Raw genomic sequence first — 20,982 nt, forward strand, 5'->3', positions numbered from 1 at the left:
GAGGGGCAGGGAGAGGCAACAACATAGCTGTCAAGTTCTCCATTTTTTTAAGGGAAATTCCCTTATGCTGAATAGGCTTCCTCGTGAGAAAAGGGAAAACTTGACAGCTATGGGCAACAATCTCCCCTCTCATCAATCACAAAGGCTTACCTAATGCCTAACCTTACAAAGTTGTGACAATTGCTACAAGGTAGGTGAAAACTAAGTGGCTGGTGCCAATTTGCCAAGTGGAGAAATTCCTACCAGGCCCCATCAACATGGCGGTCGACATATGTCCATAGCAAAGGTGCTGTCATAGGAATGCATAAAAAGGAGGGCAGGAGGGCTGGGAGATCCAATGAGTAGGCGAAAGGAGGGTGTCCCTCCCTGGCTGTCCTGCAGTTTAAACGTCATGCGGCCACACTGCCGGCTGCCCAAGTGGTTGGCCAGGGGTGTGACGTGGCCAGAATCCCCATGACATTGACGGCATCCCTCCACCCCCAATCCGGGTCACTGGGGGTCCCAGATGCCTGCCTGCAACACCGCCCCTCAGGGAAGGGGAGCGGACAGAGGCCAACCAGATGTCCTAATGGGAAGCCTTCAGGCGGAAGTTGAGTGTCACAGCACTCTCCCCACCTGTGATTCCCAGGAAGTGGTATTCAAAGGCAGACTGCCTCCAATGGTGGATGGAGGCGTAGCTATGATGATTAGCAGCCATTGATAGCTTCATCCATTGATAGTTGCCAGTGGTTGCCTTAGGCATTGTTAGGAGCAGGGTTTTTGTTTCATTTTTAGCAGGAACTCAGGGGAACTGAGTTCCCTTACCTTTCTAAAATTAAATAATTAATTTGTTTGTCCGGAAGGGACAGGAACGGATATACACCCAATGCCTGAGCCCCAAACCCAACTATATCTGTAATCAATAAAGTTGTGGCTATTTCTAATCCAGATCATTGTCTCCTTGAGTTTATTAATTACATCTTACATTTAGCCACTGCCCGGGGCTGGGTGGGTGGCACTGTGACTGGGCCTTCAATGAATGAATAAACTAACTTCATGGTAAGTTCCCCCACCATTTTTTCCAGAAAGAAAACACTGGTTAGGAGCCACTAATAGCCGTATCCACTGATAGTATCTGCATCTGCACTCTACATTTAAATCACTAGGGTACCACTTTAAACAACAATGGCTTTCCTCAGAGCATAGTGGGAAGTGTAGTTTGTTAAGGGTGCTGAGAGTTATTAGGAGACCCAATTCTCCTCACAGAGCTTCAGTTCCATGGAAAGATAGATTGACTGATAAACCACTCTGGCAATTGTAGCTCTGTGAGGGGGATAAGGGCCTCCTAACTACGGTACTATCAGAACACATAACAAACTACAGCTCCCAGGATTCTTCGGGGGAAGGCATGACTGGTTAAAGTGGTACCCTAGCGCTTTAAATGTACACAACAGATGGGCCCTAACATGATGACTACTCTGAAACCCTTTGCACCATATAGCATAGTATAGAAAAGCTTTAGAAGGGTGGGAAGGAAGGGGACAACTCTTTTTCTTTTAGTTTCTTGTGGGCATGTCTACAATTTTGTGACTTATCTCTATTTCAGATCTTTCCACTCAATTATGGAGAAGGAAATGAAGCTACAAGCAGAAAGACAGAAATCTTGCAGGAGGAAAATTCCCACTCAGACCCCCTTACACAGAAAAAAAAAGGATGTGTGGTGCTGGGTGAGAGCAGCCAACTTATTTTTGCTTCATGCAGGAATCCAGCTTGAACTGGCTCCATCCCAGGTTTTCAGCCAGGACCGTAAAATAGGAAGGAGATGTTGCTAAATTGGCATGCCCTGTGTGTGTCCCTTGGAGGGGATTTGGTAATAGGCAGAGCAAGCGCTTTGGATGATTCCAATCAGACCCTTTCCTTATCAATTCATCTCTCTATGCAGGCCTTGACTGTTGAATTCCGGACCTGAGGCATGAGGAGTTAGCATGCCAGATTAGCTGAAGCCAAATGTAAGAAGAGGCCTGATGGATCAGGCCAGTGGCCCATCGACTCCAGCATCCTGTTCTCAGAGTGGCCAACCAGATGTCCATCTCTTGTACAGCTTCCTTTTCATCTGGTAATTCTTGCTCACCCTAGGGAAACAGATTTGACTATTTTGAAGTCGGCTCTGCTTGATTTATTTATTTATATTTTCATTACATCCATACCTTGGAAGTCAAACGGAATCCATTCCGGAAGTCCGTTCGACTTCCAAAACGTTCTGAAACCAAACCACGGCTTCTGATTGGTTGCAGGAAGCTCCTGCAGCCAATCAGAAGCCGCGGAAGCCCCGTCGGACGTTCGACTTCCAAAAATAGTTTGCAAACTGGAACCAGTTTGTGGCGTTCGGGAACCAAAATGTTCGAGAACTAAGCGGTTTGAAAACCAAGGTATGGCTGTATTTTAAAGAGAGAGCAACAAACCTACCTTATTGTGGATCAAGAGCAGTCAGCATGCGATCCCTGATAATTCTTGAGGAACATTGCAGACAGTGGTGATCTATGGTGTGGCACAGGTGGGATGGTGTTGCTTGCTTACCTGCCTTCCAAACATCAAGCATACTGCTGGATCCTAAGGTGAAGAGGGCCGAGGTGCAGGGAGGGATGTTTACTGCAAGCATTGTGGCAGGAGCGATGAATTGGTTCCACTGTCATGTCCACACTGAGGCTAAGGCCCTACCCATCACCGCCCTATTGACTGCTACTGATCTCAAGGTACTCCAGACCACGGCCAGTTTCTGGTATCTCTGGGCCGGCGCTTCCCTAATCACATCGAGTGCAGCCAGCTTTAGCCTGTCATTTAAAATATAATTGTTCTTTAATTTACACTTGTTTCTTAAATGGAGGCTGAACGTCCCAAGCCTTTGCTGGAAACTTTGCTGGAAAGCCTCTGGCGAGGCAGGGTGAGGCGGCGGAGCTTATTATTTGCAAAAGAGGAGCTTTTAATTGGAAAATGTGATGGAGAGAAAATAGCGAATTCCCAGTAATCGTCTTCCAAAATGATAATGTGCACAGCTTAATGAATATTAATGTACCGTATTTGTGAAGTAAGGAAGTTTTAAACATGCAAGATAAGGTTGCTCTCTCTGTACATGCTGCAGCCAGGCATATAGCCGTGCAGCTGGAGAAAGACTATCCTAACCATCCACACATAGACTCCATCTGCACTGTATATCTAAAGCAGTGTCATACCATGTTAATTAGCCAGGGTTCCCCCAAAGAATCCTGGGAGCTGTAGTTTATTAAAAGTGCAGAGAGTTGGTAGGAGACGTCCTATTTGCTTCACAGAGCTGCTGCTTTCCAAGTGGCTCAACGGTCAATCCCTCTTCCAAGGAAACTCTGGAAATTGGAGCTCTATGAGGGGAATAGGGGCCTTCTAACACTTCTCAGCACCATTAACAAAGGACAGCTCCCAGGAATCTTTAGGGGAAGCCATGACAGTGGTATGATGATGCTTAAAATTTATGGTGTGTATGGGGTTTTAGACTTCCTTATGCGTCCTTCCATCTGCCCAAGTACATGAAGTAAAGAAGTTTTAAAAGTGCCTTGTGTTCTCAGAATGCACCCCCTGAGCTCATAACTTGGCCATGGCAACAGCAACGACAATGGTAACTTGTATCTGATGCAGCACTAAGTTAAAGCCACATGTTGTTGTTGTTGTTGTTGTTGTTTAGTCGTTTAGTCGTGTCCGACTCTTCGTGACCCCATGGACCATAGCACGCCAGGCACTCCTGTCTTGCACTGCCTCCCGCAGTTTGGTCAAACTCATGTTTGTAGCTTCGAGAACACTGTCCAGCCATCTTGTCCTCTGTCGTCCCCTTCTCCTAGTGCCCTCCATCTTTCCCAACATCGGGTCTTTTCCAAGGATTCTTCTCTTCTCATGAGGTGGCCAAAGTATTGGAGCCTCAGCTTCACGATCTGTCCTTCCAGGGAGCACTCAGGGCTGATTTCCTTAAGAATGGATAGGTTTGATCTTCTTGCAGTCCATGGGACTCTCAAGAGTCTCCTCCAGCACCATAGGGCCACCCAAGCAGGGCCACCCAAGATGGACAGGTCATAGTGGAGCGTTTTGACTAAACGTGATCCACCTGGAGAAGGAACTGGCAAGCCACTCCAGTATCCCTGCCAAGAAAACTCCATGGACAAAGACAACAGGCATATAAAGCCACATACTCCTGGAGTTTTAACATTTTTTAGGGTTCTTCCTCATGTGACAGAACACTGACAATTACTAGATGCATAGTCCAAAGTGTGTTGTTTATCAGGAACAGCTGGACAAAGGGACCATTGTACATCTCTCCCCAAACAGAAGACTCACAGCTGAGTCCCATACACATCTACGCAAAAGCAGGTCTCATTCAGATCAATGGGACTTACTCCCTGGTAAATGAGAATAGGGTTGCAGCTTCAAAGAGTCAAACTGGAGATATTAGGTGGAGCCAATTACAGTCGTACCTTGGATCCCGAACACCTTGGTACGCGGACGTTTTGGCTCCCGAATGCCGCAAACCCGGAAGTGAGTGTTCCGGTTTGCAAACGTTCTTCGGAAGCCGAGTGTCTGGTGGGGCTTCCACAGCTTCTGATTGGCTGCAGGAGCTTCCTGCAGTCAATCAGAAGCTGCACTTTGGTTTCCGAACATTTTGGAAGTTGAACTGACCCGGAACGAATTCCGTTTGACTTCCAAGGTACTACTGTATTAGTGTGGGGTGGAGTTTTCATCACTGCAGGATTACAATGCATTTTCTCTCCCTCTGTTGTTTAATCCAGTTCAGTTCCTTCCTTGCCAATGGTCCAAAATGTTCCATTGCAGAGGACTTATCCTTTTCCATTTCCTCCTATCACCCTCCTTCTCTCCCTTCAGGCTCCCCCACCTCCCACCTACATGAAATTAGGCTGTGTGCTAGATATGGCCTTCAGGTTGCAAGTTCTCCATTCCAGCACTAAACCAGAGGAGGAGGGGGGGACCCCTGTTGAAGAATCCAGGATTTAAAGGCGAGAAAGAGAGTCACGATCAGGGTTACAGATATTTATATAGTCAATGTTGTTAAGTGTTAACCAAAAATGCCCTTGAAACACTCTACATCACCTTTAGGTCCTAAGATGCTTTTAAAAATATTTCTTCTTGGGTGGTAACTACAGTGCACAAGGCTTTCTAAGGAAATTACCTGCTTCTTAAGTATAGTCATTACCTATTCCTGCCAATTTCCCGGTAATTTAGTTTCATAGGGTTGGTAGTTTTTATAAAAAAAAAATAATTACCGTGGAATCTGTGCTGAAGCTTAATGGGCACAGATAATCATGTATTTGCTTGATCTTTGTATTGTTAATGCCATGCTGTTGTGCCTTTAACTTGGTATTCAATGGCTAAGAGTGGTAACACTGGGCATTAATGAGGGAGGCTAAGGGATCATTTCAGACATTCTTGCGCTTTGATAATGAAACATCCCTTCTCATTCTAAGCAGGCCTCTAGACAGTAGTACCAGAAGACTGCCTCACAGGAAATGAAGTGGAAAAGATCTCAGCTTGCTGTTGCTGCTGTTGCTATCAGTAGCGTAGTGGCAAATTCAGAAGGCCAGGGTTTCTTCATAAGAGTTGCAGCCATGCCCTTTCACAGCCACACTCTCTCCAGGGGCGGGTTTAGGGGCGTGCAACCGGTTCAGTCCCACTGGGAGCAGAGCTTCGGGGCGCTGCAGGAGATGCTGCAACTATGATTGAGAATGGAGCAAGAGAGGATGGGGGCACCCAATTTGGGGGGGCCACTGAAATTTGAGACCCCAAGGTTCCTCCACTGCTCCCTCACAGCCATGCCACTTCTTAGATTATGCAATGATCTTTATAATTATACAATAATAAGAATTAGGGATGCATTGCAATGATCCTGTAAGCTTGACCTACTATTTTCTGTGCACATACATGGCCACAGTGGTGGAGCAAGCCGATTGGGCACCTGGGGTGGCGCGCGTGCCCTGTGCCCAGGAGTGGTGACAGCTCCTCCCACTCAGCTGCCTGACAGCTGATGGGTAGGGCGGACCATTTGGGGCAGCGCAGAGCCTGCGGGCGCCCAAGCCACCGCATCATTCCCAGGAGAGACATGTGGCTTGGGTGCACTGCAGGCTCGGCAGTGAGTGCCGCCCGGCATTTTGTCACACGCACCCCTCAGTGGTGACACCCAGGGCGGAACACTTCCACTGCACCCCATTTTCTCCACCCCCGCATGGACAAATGATTTTGAGTGCTCCAGTGTATTCTTCTGGAGAGACTGAAGTTGCATTGTAGGTTAGCAGAGCAGTCTGTTGAAACTGAGGCACCTTGTGCTTTCAGTATTCCTAAATGCATAGTGGCTAGAAAGCTCCCAATTTATGCTAATTTGGTAGCCCTGAAAGCTGGAGATGGGGACCCTGCTGCAGAAATAATAACGGATCTTTAAATACCACCCACCCCTTGTGACACTAGACCAATACCCCCATGAGTTATTGATATTCCACATATATCCCAGCTTTCCTCAGAGGAGCACCAGTTGACAAGCATGATTCTCCCCATCTCATGTTATTCTCCCCAAAACTCTGTGAGATAGATCAGGCTGAGAGACAGTGGCCACCCCAAGGTCATCCAATGAGCTTCATGCCTGAGTAGGGATTTGACCCCTAAACTCCAGGGTCCCAGACTAGCACCCTAAACACTACACCATACCCCCATTCCTTTTGTTAAGTTCAGAGGAGAATACTCCAGCGTTGTATTTTGCAAACTCTTCCCACCTCCCATTTGAAGTTCTATAACTTATCTGACGGGGCCTTTAAGATTACATTACAAACTCCTTTATCTGACAGGCATGGGGGACATGACTTCCTGTCAGATGGCTTGGTTGATGGAGGGAATGGCAGACAGCTGTCAGCTGCAATCTCTCAATGAACTGCCCTTTGGTGTACCATAAAGTGCAAGTTTATTAAACAACAGGACCAATTCAAGTGCAGGCTCATAATTATTCTTAAAATGTCTAATGCATTATCGAGGATGTTGTTGAAAGAACAGCTTGCAGGAAGGAAGGGAGACCATTTCAGTCCCAGAAAATAAACTGTTCCAAAAAGCATGTCCGGAAGGCTACCAGTGCGAGTCTGTTGCAACAGCGAATGAGTACTGTGGCACTTGAAAGACTAACAAATATATTCCAGGATGAGATAGACTTCCTCAGTGTGGTGTCCTCTGGATGTTTTGGAACGCAGCTGTCACCAGCTCTTATTCGCCAGCATGGCCAGTGGTCGCAGATGATGGAAGGTGTAGTCCAAACTGTCTGGAGGTTGGGAACAGCTGACATAAGCTTTCATGGATGGGTGTCCAACTAAAGTCTATTCCATGAATGTTTATGCTCCAATGGATGTGAGAGTCCTTAAGGGTGTCACTAGACACTTTTTTCTTTTTGTTTCAAAAAGCAGTGGCGCAATCAGGTCCCTGAAGATGTTGCTGGTTTACTACTCATTTCAGCCAGATTGGCCAATGGTCAGGGATGATGTTATTTTTAGTCCAACCAAAGATGGAGGACACAGGTTCCTGCCTCTCCTGCCCTGCCCTTACTGCTACCCAAAGACCATTTTTTTCTGGTATGCATGGAGAAGAAATTTATACATTTCAAGGACCTTGGGGGCGGGAGGTCTGTGTGCTTTGCAGAGAGTCATACAGTGCTACTTTTGAAAGACTGTTTCTAGTGGTCAGCTGGGTCACTCACTGTCTGAACAATCTAAACCTAGTCTCAGCAGCAGCTCATCCTTCTGGACTTCATGTGTTGCATCCAATGCAGAGATTAGACTTAATTAACATGACTAATATAGGCCCTTTATTCATTCATTATACAGTGGTGCCTTGCAAGACGAACTTAATTCGTTCCACGAGTCATTTCGTTTTGCGAAAAATTCGTCTTGCGAATCTCGGTTTCCCATAGGAATGCATTGAAATTTCTTTTTTTGCCCATAGGAACGCATTAATTAAATTTCACTGCATTCCTATGGGAAACCGCAATTCACAAGATGAATTTTTCGCAAAACAAATTCGTCTTGCGAGTCACCATCAGATCACCATCAGATCACAAAATGCATTTGTCTTGCAAAAAAATCGTCCTGCTGGGCATTCGTCTTGTGAGGTACCACTGTTGTTGTTAGTTGTTGTTGTTGTTTTCCCAAAGAGTGGCCCAAAGTGGTTCATTAAAATGAATTAAGAACTTCAGGTCACTTACTCGCAGCAACTAGAAATAGTGTTAACTAGACACTGGAAGGACTTATCAGGAGTGAACGTAGACCACTGGTAGCAAAATGTATGGGAAACAGCCCTACTAGAAAAGCTTATTCCATGCATGGCAGTTTATTCCATTTCCCCAACCACTGATTTCTGCATTGTATTTGAGCTTTCACGTGATGTAAAAGCCACTTCTGGGAAATTAATAGAATATAGTGTTTAGCACTATATCCACGTCATTTGATGCCAGAAAAAGCTGTTTGCAGACCCCAAATCTGGAAAATTGTGGGAGCAAAGTTACAAAATTTGGGGGTAGAATCCTGACATACGGTTATTCTGTGCTGTTTTCATGGGGAAATAGAAGCACTCATGTGCAGAAAAGATGGGGAGAGTTGAGATGTTTTCCAATGACATTGGTTGTTGTGCCACACCACACCCACTGGTGTGAAATTTAATGTGATCTCCCAATATATAGGTGAAAAAGCCACCGTTGCATAAGGCAACAGGTACTGCCATGTGAAAGGAACATTAGAAAATGTTAAAGAACTGATAGCATTATAATCACAAAAACTAACACAATATTCCCCACGTCTGAATGTACCCCTAGGAGCCCAGTCTCATTATAAAACCAATCAGAAAGAGGTGTGTTTGTGTGTGTTTGTGTGTGTGCATGTACTTTCATAAAAGGGGTGGAAATCTCCTTGCTAGCTTGAAATAGCCACATAATTAAGCAGCACCATTTTGGAAAACACAAAATAAACTCAAAACATGATTTATGCGGCACATTTGTTTTCAGCTTTCTTTCTTTGTCAAAAGGCAGCCAATTTAAAATTGGTTTAATTTAGTCTTTAAACATCCCCTAGACTTTGTCTAAACCACTAATTTAGTTATTTCCATTTAAAATGTAATTTACAGGCTAGATCTATAGTGACAAAAAATTAAATCAAAATCAGAGATGTGTTATCAAGAGAAGCTTCGGGGGGAGTTTTATTTGATTTATTTATACTGACACAACAAAGGTTGTGCGAAGTGTTAGCAAAGCCACTTAAATAATACAGAGTCCAAAGGGAAACATATTGATAACATACTTCAGAGTAAAGTGAACAGTGCAGTGCATCATTTGAGGAGAAACTGGAAGGTTTTGTCTTTCTCAGAAAGGGGCAGACTTTAATCTTTCAGATTTCAGTGGCGCCAGTGCATGGGCAAAATTTGGGGGGCCCCTGCTGCCTCTCAGCTTCCATTCTCCTTCAGTCATTGTCCTAGTTGCCATGCCCTGCAGCGCCCCCTAGGCTCAGCGCCCAGTGCTGCGGAACCAATCACTCTGCCCTAAATCTGCCTCTCTCTCAGTTCAAGCCTTGTACATGGGAGGAAGACATTCAACCAAACATACTAAGGAAAGCTCACTCAGAACTATACAGCCAATCAACGGGTGTGCTACCTCAATGAGCATCATGGCATTCTGCCTGGTCGCTGAGCAACCCATTGCCTTTTGGCTACCTTGACTAATGGAATTCACCCTTAGGCTGCAACAGCATAGCTGCCAAGTTATCCCTTTTTTTCAGGGATTTTCCATTATGCTGAATAGGCTTCCTCGCGAGAAAAGGGAAAACTTGGCAGCTATGTGCAACAGGGTGCACATTTTTGTCCCACGGCCTATTGAAACTGCAGCTCTCAGACTTCATTAGGCCTACCAGACCTCCCTAGAAGATATTTCCAAAAGCCCTTGAAGAAATGAAGCCAAGGGAATGGAGGCTGGCTGAGGGCAGACTGAGGCTGGAGCAGGCAATGCCCAATTAGGATAGATTTGCCCTACGTCCAAAGGCGGAATTAGCATCTGGTGAGAATTTCAAAAACTCAGTAAAATGCCCAGATTTTTGAAATTTCCTCAAAAGCTCAATAACTTTTTGTGCCCGGATTTTTACTTCTTGAAATATGGCAACCCTAAATTAGAACAATGCCAGCTCACACCAGCCTGTTTGCCTACTTACAACCAGTCCAGGAGGTGCCATTGCCTTTGTCTCAGTGTTCTTCCTTGCAGAACTCAGCAGGAATGAGGATGGGGACAAATCTAGAATCAATTGGCTCTGCCTCTCATTGGCTGTTGGGCTCCCTGCCTTCTGCAACATCAACTTCAATGGGTGCCAGACACCACTGGGTCAAGGGAAGGCATTCCTTCTGCTTCTCTTGATACACTCCGTGCAATGTGTGCAGAATAGGAACCTGGAACCTAAAACACCTTGCTACAAAAAAAAAAAAAAAACCAACACCATGAAGGCAGCAACTTTGTCCGTCAATACCTTGGCTCAAATCATGACAGAATCACATTATATTTCAGGGAGATTACACACACACACACACACACACACACACACACACACACACTTTCAAAAAGTTGGACCTTGAGGCTGCTTTACATCAACCTTCCTGCTGCATTTCGATGGTTGGTTGCCCGCAGACCTTTTGAATTAAATTTAACATTGATTTTTTATGAGCCGTTATTGCATGTAATGTCTGAGCACGCCAACCTCTCTCTTCATCCTCCCTGGTGTGGGATGAAATCGAGTTCACAGCAGGAGTATAATGGATGCTTTGGATGGAATGGCAAAAGGGAGAAGAAGAAAAAGTTGTTTGAGTGTATTAGGAGGGGGGGCTATCCTCTAATTATTGAAAGGGGGGGTTGAGGCTGGAAAAAGTTGGCTTTCATGCCCCTGAATAAAAAGTGCATTAAGTTTTTTGTGTGTGCTTTTCTATGCAAGAAGCCAAAAAAGTGTCTGGGGGAATGGGGGTTCTTAGATCTCTTGTGCCAAATGTAGTCTTCTTCAATTCCTTCTCTCTCACACTCACAAGCACACACCTCCCCACTAAAAAGATGGTCCCAGACGTCTGTCTCCCTTTATTACTCACATCGGGGGTCTCATAAAAAATAATGAAGGAGGAGCTCCCTCCACTCAAGGAAAGAGGATGGGAAAGGGCTTTTGGCATCTTTTCCGCATGATGTCATGATGTGCTGAGCTGCGCTGCCATCAACTCGCACCTGTCCGCCATTTAAGGAATAGGTGAGGCAAGTGATGGCATGCCTCTGCTTTGCAAAGCGCCCAGGGCCCTTTAAAATGAAAGCTAATGCATCCTTAAGAGAGTTTTTGGCATAAGGAGACTGATACCCAATACCCCTCGTGCTCTCCGCTTAAGAGCTGTACCGAAACCCCCTTTCTGCAAGATGAGTTTCATTTTTGAATGTGGGGGAGGGAGGGTAATGGCAGGAGGAGGGGGCTGGGATTTGCTTTGGGAAAAAATCGGCAGACAACTCTGCGGGCAAGGAAGCATGGATTTACTTACTAATCTGCTTATTTCCATTTGCGAATCACTTCCTATGAAACATCTTGAAGGGCTTTACGGAAAAGAAATTCAACAATTAAAACATTTTCACAGATGAAAGAAACAAAATAATTTCGTATATGCAAGAAAATTCAATACAGACACAGTGGGATAAAACATAAGCCCCACTTAAAAGGCTTGTTGGTGGCTGCATTCCCTCAGGGGGTGACATGTCAATGGCTGCATGCTGATGAGGGGTGGAGCCAGAAGTGGGCAGGGCCAGCAATAAAGTAGGTGGGGTCACACACTTTCTCACCTCTCTCACCTCTCTCTCTCTCTCCTCATAGAATCATAGAGTTGGAAGGGACCCTGTGACAAGTACAGGTGTTCCCCTCTCCCTTCTGGTAGCTCAACGATAAAGAATTAACAAGCATTTGGTAGATTTATAGTCCTTTTATTAAAGCATTATGTTGCAAGCACAAACCGGCAACTCTCTGCAAGGATATCAGTTGCCTACTCTGACCCCTCCCCACTTCCACAGCAAGAAGTGCGCCAATGGGAACTTCCTCCCCCCACCTGTGTCTCCTTTGTTCTCTGACATGCTTGGACCTCTGAGTTCATGCTTGGACCTCTGAGGCCCCCACTATCGGTTGATGTATCACCTAGCTGCTCCCTCCCTTCTGGTTGCTTAGCTACTATCTCATAGCTGGGTAGCTCCTCTCTCAACTGAGCAGTTTCTGTGACTGCCTGTCTCTCTGCTTCTGGAAACGCTGGAAGTGGGGGGGGTATTGCCCCTCCTCCTCTGTTAGGAGCTGATCTCCCTGTGATTGCATTCCACAATCTTCCAATCCAGACCAACCCCTCACACCCTGGCGATCATCTAGTCCAAGCCCCCCAGGCAATGCAGGAATCTCAACTAAAGCAACTGTGACAGATGGCCACCCAACTTCTGCTTAAGGAGAGTCCACAACCCCCCAAGGGAATCTGTTCCTTTCTCTCTCTGCCACTCCCATTCTGCTCTTCCCCCCTCTTACATTCCATGATTGCGTTCTGCTCCAGCATTTCTGCACACTCTTCCTCAGTGAGAGAGTATCTCTGCTTTGCATGCAGAAGGACTCAAGTGGAACCCTGGAGAGCTGCTGCCAGTGAGTGCAGCTGATATTGACCTAGATCAGGCATGTTTGTTGCGGGTTGCCATCCGATTAGATTTCACTTTGATTCTGATTTGATTTCAGGATGTATTTTATTTGATTGCTTGATTTTATGGTAATATGTTATATATTTGATGTTAGCCACTCTGAGCCCGGTTTTGGCAGGGGAGGGCGGGGTATAAATAAAAATGATGATGATGAAGATGCTGATGATGTCCAATGTCCGTTTCGGGGGCCTAATCCTCCCCACCGGTCGGTTTAGTCCGGCCCCTGTGACACTCTACCTCCTGGGGGGAAATCCTTAAAAAGCTCAACAACTTCTATATTAAAAAACCACAACTTCAACTTCAATCCTAAAAAAAGTCAACAACTTTGGTCAGCTCTCACGCATATTCACTTAATCAAATCCGTCCCTCTTTGAAAAATGTTTGGGGGCCTGAGTTCCTTGGGCAGGGAGACTGCAGGGAAGGCCCTTGGAAAGTTAAACTGCCTCCGCTGCACATTATCACCAGCCTCCAATCCTCTCGTTTCAAAGTTGTTTTCGCATATTATTGCTAGAAAATGCCATGCAATTAATATCAATTATTTAGATTGGCCTGTTTAATAGGTGTCAGGTTTGAGGGTTTGTGTGTGTGTCATCTTTGCAGCTAAGAACAAAATGTTCTTCTGTCGCTATTAATTGCTGCCACAGAATGTCTAGATTCCATTAAGGAAGCATTTGCCAGAAAACTGTTTGCAGGCAGGCAAATTCAGAAGACGGTAGAATTGTTTTCCTTTGGAAAGACCTCCATCCAGATTTGATATTGAATCAACCCAGCTAAGAACCACCTTGCAGATTAATTTGCAAAAAAAAGTCTAGCCCACAATCACTTTTGCTTGGCTATATGTTGACTGGTGAATGGTGCATGGCAACTGGAAGGGCAGGACAGAAACTTTTCTATAAATCAATTCATTTATTATTATTATTTTAAAAAATGTGTAGCTCACTGTTAACGGTCTATATTTTAATGCTTTGATTGGGTTGTTTTATTGGGTAATTATTGGTTAATTATTCAGTGTTTTAACAATGTAATGGTTTATTTTTTATATATTTTGTAAGCTGCTTAGAAGCCATCTAGGCATTAAGCAGTACATAAATTAAATAGCAAAAAGGGGGGGGGTAAAGAAAGAACACATCAAAATAATGCAATATAGCAATGGGGGACTTTAGTGTGCTGGCACTTTCCCTTTGAAATTCTTCTCCAAATAACAATTAGACAGGTGCAATCTCTGTTGTCTTTTTGGGGCCTAATGAAAACTTTCATTTTCCAACAAGTCTTTTAAGTACAGACCTTCTCCAGTCTGCATCTGTATTGGAATTGTTTTTAGATGCTTTTAGCTGTTTTCATTTTCTCAGCTTTGCTGCCCAGGGACTCAGCTATACAGCTGCAAATATAACATTTCAAGTGCATTATACAAATGTGACACTATATGGCAATGGTGAGCTAACAGCAAATTCAATATATGTTTTAAAACTTTTCTTTTCTTTTTTTTAAAGAATTTTCACAGCATCTTTTATATATGTGTAGATTCAGTCCTGGACTCCTTTGAGAGGAAGAACAGAATGTTGTTGTTGTTGTTGTTGTTGTTGTTGTTGTTGTTGTTGTTGTTGTTGTTGTTGTTGTGTTCACCATACTCATTCATATTCCAATTTGGCACCTGAACAACTCAGCTCCCAGGTGCTGCAAACCCAGAAGTAAGTGTTCCAGTTTGCGAACGCTTTTCAGAAGCCGACCGTCCAACGCGCCTTTCGCTTGAGTGCAGGAAGCTCCTGCAGCCAATCAGAAGCCGCGCCTTGGTTTTCGAACCGTTTCAGGAGTTGGATGGACTCCCGGAATGGATTAAATTCGAGAACCAGGGCACCACTGCACAAAAGTTTCCTTCTCCTTTAATTGCTTCTCAGAAATAGAGGTGTACCAAGTACTTGTCTGGGAAATAAACAAGCCAGGCCTACTTCTCCCATGTGATATGGAAAAGCACTACACAATGGTTGGAGCAAGAACTGAAGGCAGGAAATGGCATCTGAACAGTGTCAGGTTTATTCCCCAGCATCTCCAGGCAGCCCTATCTGTGATCCTGCTAATCAGTGTTGTCAATGCTGGATCAATGTCCTGACTCAGTATAAGCAATTTTCTACATTCCTATGTTCCCATTTCTCTCTGGCAGTTTCTCCTTACTCCTTATAAAACTTGCCACACAGGTGATTACACCTGATCACATAAGCCGGTCATTGTAGACAACACCGAGCTAGATCAATCAGTGGTCAGACTTAGTATAACGGCAACTTCCTATGTTCCTTAGTTTTCAAAGTGCACAAGGAGTCTATATGGGTAGAAAAGGTGCTCCACCGTTGCTTGATATGTGATGGTCCAGGAGAAGCCATCTGATCCTGGGAGCAGGTCCCACAGTCCTTATGTAAGGAAGTTGCCCCTTTGCAACAGTGCTGTTGCACTCAAGTCTGCTTGGAAGCAGCGTCGGAGCAAGCCAATCAGGCATCTAGGGTGGCGCATATGCCCTGCGTCCAGGGGCGGGGCCAGCCAGGACAGGAAGCTCTGCGGAGCCTCCAAGGAGTCTGCCTGCCTCCTCCCACTCAGCCACCCTACAGCTGGGGGGGGCAGTGGGTGGACCAATTGGGGCAGCGTGGAGCCTGTGGGCACCCAAGCCACTGTGTCACTCCCAGGAGAGACATGTGGCTTGGGCATGCTTCAGGTCCCATGGTGAGTGCCGCCCAGCATTTTGTCACCCACCTCAGTGGTGACACCCGGGACGACCCACTCCCACCGCACCCCCCTTCCTCCTCCCCTGCTTGGAAGCTTCCCAGGGGCATCTGAGTCTCCACTGTGGAAGCAGAAGGCTGGATTAGATCAACCTTTGTTCTGATCCAGGATGGCTCTTCTAATGTTCTTATGTATGACACATCAAGATGGCTACCTTCAACAAAACTGCATCACAAATTCTATATAGCCAATCAGATTTAACTGAATGGTGACATCATCACTGGGGATAATATAAATGAATATGCATGAATCAGAGGCACCAGCTTCTCCGGACGACTGAGGGGGCCCGATACGACGTCCTGATGTCACCTGGGCAATGTTGGGCAACATCCTGAATATTGAGGTGGCCAGGCCTCCTCGAAAAAAGGATCAAGGGGGAAAAGGCAAAGTGTCCCAGCCCCCAGGAGCCACTACCCTTGGCATGTCTTTTGCAAGGTATGCTGGAAAATCAATTATATAAGGCTCCCCCCGCCCCCGGCTTCATGCACCAATTTTTTCTTGTTGCCTGTGAATACTTTTAGCACATAGAAATGGAGAGCCAGACTGTAAACCTAGGTTGCAGTATATTGCAAATCTCTATATACAAAGCACATGTTTATTTTACAAATAAACATCTGAAAATCAATCTTCATTTCATATGAAAAAATACCTCTCTTAAGATGCAATTGCAAATGTAAGGACGACTCCATCATATGTAATAACATAAATCGATCACTCCACAATGGATGGAAGGTGCATGCATGAGCGGAATAGTAATAATTATAAAAAGCACAAGAAGAAAATCAGTTTCTACCCAAGAATCCATGATTATAAAATCAATTTATTCATGGATGGCAGTATTTTTATTTAGTGGTCATCGTACTCTGATCAGACCAGACTCCTTTATTTCTCTCTAGTCCTTAGGCCATTAAAAATGAAGGCTACACTCAGATGGTAGTTTATTCCAATTTCGGAGCATTTTCCTAACAGTTAATTCCACATTGTATTTGAGCTTCCACACAATGTAAAAGCCATTTTGGGATGTGGAATATAGCACAAGTTTAACACTTATTTCCATGTTATTTACAAACAGATCCCCCCCAAGCAAATAATACGTTAAAGAGCACTAAATTTGCACTAAATTCCACTATTGTTCCAGAAGTGGCTTTTATGTCTTATGAAAGCTAAAATGTAAATGCGGAACTTAATAGTAAGATGGTAGCAGATATAAACTGGGAGACAAATAAACTACGAATTGAACTTGAATGTTTCCCTAAACAGGGTGGACCCACTCAAATTGCAATGGGTCTACTCTATAGGTGCCAACTCCCAAAGTATGTTGGGATGTGGCTGAGGCCCCCCGCTCCCCATATTGAGGGGCTGAGTCTCCCTGCAGTGGCTGGCGGGCCTTGTCAGGCCTCCTCCCAACGCTCAAGATTTGCATCAGATGTGTGATGTCACACGGACGTAATAGGCCTTCCAATATTGGGTAGAACCTGGCCTGGAAGGCACATCAAGATCCTTTGAATAAGGGTGGCATATGTAAGAAATCCTGAAGCTGATCCTGAAGCTGAGGCTCTAATACTTTGGTCACGAGTCGGACATGACTGAACGACTAAACAACAACAACAATGTGATAAAATAATATAAAGCCAAACCCTAGTGATCTGGAGGAGACTCTTGAGAGTCCCATGGACTGCAAGAAGATCAAATCTATCCATTCTGAAGGAAATCAGCCCTGAGTGCTCACTGGAAGGACAGATCCTGAAGCTGAGGCTTCAATACTTTGGCCACCTCATGAGAAGAGAAGACTCCCTGGAATAGACCCTGATGTTGGGAAAGATTGAGGGCACAAGGAGAAAGGGACAACAGAGGACGAGATGGTTGGACAGTGTTCTCAAAGCTACCAACATGAGTTTGACCAAACTGCGGGAGGCAGTGGAAGACAGGAGTGCCTGGCGTGCTCTGGTCCATGGGGTCACAAAGAGTCAGACACGACTAAACGACTAAACAACAACAACAAACCCTAGTGATATGGGGCTGCAGCATCTTTGTGAAATTCAAATCATCTAAAGAACCTAGGAAGCTGCCGTATACCTGTCAGACTATTGGTTCCTCTTCCTCAGTGGAGCTGACAGTTGCAGACAGAAGCTCTCCGGGGTTTGAGGCAGAGTTTCTCCCCAGCCCTGGTTCGAGACCCCAATCCCTGGGGATCAAACCTGGCCTCTCTTGCATTCAAGGCTGATGCTCTTCACATTGAGCTTTGGTACTTCTCTTGACAGATGTGCCTTAGCATTCCAGGGCTCCACATTTGTGCATCTCTATTGTTCCCCAAATGAGAGGAAAGGGGTGTTTTAAAAGGGTTTGGGGGAAAATAATGCCCCAAGTGATAAACTGTTTACAATAAACTTGTTGTTTTCAAGCCTCGGGAGAAAATGCAGCATTTTCCACACTTTCTGAAAAAGCATTACCAGTATAGGCCGGAGAGAATATTATCTCTAAAAGCTTATGCATCATCCTCTTTAAATGTTAATGTTTCCATTTTGAGCAAAATGAATAAACCCGTGCAGCTAGGATGCAACAGGTGCTAATGAATAAGAGTGTAGGTTTGGATAATAATAATAATAATAATAATAATAATAATAATAATAATAATAATAATAATAGGTTGCTGCAATTTTTATTTTATTTTTAAAAAATGGCACAGGAAGGGATGTAAGGCATTGTTTAAAAATGTCTCTCTAAGTGAGTTGCAAACAAAGGGCTCTTAGCTTGAAAGTGCCAAATGATTGTTTTATTCCCAATCACTTCCTTTTCAGGCGGGGAGTAAGGAAAAGCTTTTGGTAGATTCTTCAATGGAGAGTACGCAGGATGAAAAATTCAGGAGCCTGTTCTGCCAATTGGCCATTCACACTCCGAGACACGTTCGGTTTTGTCTTCTTAATGCGTTTGCAATGCACTGCCTGTGAGTATATTTTAACAGCGCCGCTATCTCTCTGGAATGGCTTCCTCTAACATTTTAATGTGCCTGGGGGGTTGCTTTTTTGGAGGTGGATTTTAGCCCAACACAAAACAATGGGTGACGCTCATTGCCATGGGAAATGGGGCTTATTCAGATGCCCTACTGCCGAGCATCAGAAGCTGGTTTATACTGAGTCAGACTCTAGGTTGCTCTAGCTCAATACTGTCTACACTTACTGGCAGCAGCTCTCCAGGTTTTCAAGCAGGAGTCTCTCCTAACCCTACCTGGAGATGCTGCAGACGGATGCTGGGATCTTCTGCAGGCAATGCATGTGCTCTACCACTGAGCTACAGACTGCCTGCTTCAAGCATTTGGCGTCTCATCTTTTGAATGCTTGTTTCGTTTGTATTACAGTGGCAGCCAGAGAAAAGTCTGCTGTTATTGGTGTCAGTGGGCTGTAGCCAATGCTAGTCCTACTCAGAACCATAGGTGCCATCTAGAGCGGCTGGGGAGGGAATGAGGCCCCCACCCAAATTTTCAAGAAAGGGGCATTTTGAGATCTACCAAAATAAATAGCAAGAACAGATAGACCTTAGCGTAATCGGAAGTGTAAACACTAAAAACGGAGCATGTTCGGCTTCCGGAAAAAGTTCGCAAACTGGAACACTTACTTCCAGGTTTGCAGTGTTTGGGTTCCAAGTTGTTTGAGTACCGAGGTGTTTGAGAACCAAGGTACCACTATACCATAATGGGGGAGAAATAGTTTAGCCAGGGACCTTGTTTTATATATTTATTAAATTTCTATAGTGCTCTTCATCCGAGGATCACAGGGTGGTTTTCAACGTAAGAACACAAAAATGTAACAAAGAAAAACAATACCTCTCGTACACACTGAGTTTAAGAGAAGTGGGATGTTTTTATCTGGCACCTAAATATATGTAAAAAAAAGGCGGGGCTGCTAGGTGAGCTTCTTTGGGGAGGACATTAGACAAGTGGGAAGCCAACACGAAAAAGGTCCATTTCTTGTTGCTGCCCTACAGACCTCTTGTGGTGGAGACACATGAAGAAGGGCCTTAGATGATGATCACAGGGTCTGTGTTGGTTCGTACGGGGAAAGGCAGTCCTTGAGATATTGCAGTCTTGAGTTGTTAAGCCTTTATCGGTCAAAAACAGCACTTTGAATTGGGTCTGGAAACTAATTGGCAGCCAGTGCAGTCAGGCCAGAATTGGAGTTATATGCTCAAACCCTCTTGTCCTGGTGAGCAACGTGGTTGCTGAATTCCACACCAGCTGAAGTTGCCGAACCATTTTCAGAGGCAGCCCTGCATGTAATGTGTTGCAGCAATCTAACCTAGAGATTTATAGCATATGTAAAGTAACGGGTCACACCTACACAAACACCCTTATACCACTTTCAGAGTCATGGGTTCCCCCCAAAGAATCCTGGAAACGGTAGCTCACGCGGCTGAAAATCCCAGCACCCTTAGCATGACTCTTTTGGAAGAAGCCATGACTCTTAATGTGGCATGTGTGTGTTTTCAATGTGGTGTGGATCGGACCATGGTCCTGAAAAGGATGCTCAACACACTGGCTAACCAAACCATTATACCTTTCAACTCTCTGAAGCAGCTGAAGCAACCAGGCATTCTGCAACCAGCGCCAAAGGTACCATTCCCTTTTTTACACCATTGCGTCCCTAAGTGATGTCCTCAAATGTTATATCCACTGAGGAAGGATAATCTGCTGAAATGGGCAGTGCATCTCTCTGCCAGGCAAAGCCCCCTCATGTGTGAAATGCATTGCCTTCCCCTTTAAGGAGTTTACTGCCTCGCTGACCTTTATGTTCAACAAAGAGGCATTTTAATCTCCTACCCAGCTTCTCCACTAAGTGGTTTCTCATTTGACTGGCATTATTGAATGAGCTTTCTGCACTGGCTGGTTCTATTAAGACATCAGAAACTGAACTGAAACTCTCTTTCGGCAGCATTTACTACTGGTATTATTGATGATGATGATGATGATGATGATTTGGTAAACTTAGCTCACTGACTGTTTATAACCCAGATCCGTATGTCCAGTGGATGATGTGTGAAAAAGGACAAGAACATCATTAATTAAATCTCTTTTGCTCATCAGAACTGCTTGGCTCAGCTGGGTTAGGGAAGGAAAGCAATGCGTTGGATTAGTACAATATATCAGATCTGTAGCCAGCAAAAGTAGGACTGAGTTGATCAGAACACTGAGACAGCCTGGTAGAGCTCCAGAGAGTTCTGGGTGGGGGTGGGGGAAGCCCTGGGGACATCTTATTCCAAACCCTTCCAAGTTTCTCCGATGAAAATAGGGATGTCCTAAGGAAAAGCAGGATATCCCGGGATCCAATCGGAAACTGGGACGGCTTCTGTAAATCTGGAACTGCCCCTGGAAAATAGGGGCACTTGGGGGGTCTTTTTGAAAGAAATGTTACAGCATATCCCTCTCTAATGCTCTCATCCTAAACATGTTTCCTCTGTATTAATTC

Source organism: Zootoca vivipara, chromosome 14, assembly GCF_963506605.1.
Source record: "Zootoca vivipara chromosome 14, rZooViv1.1, whole genome shotgun sequence".
NCBI classification, from domain to species: domain Eukaryota; kingdom Metazoa; phylum Chordata; class Lepidosauria; order Squamata; family Lacertidae; genus Zootoca; species Zootoca vivipara.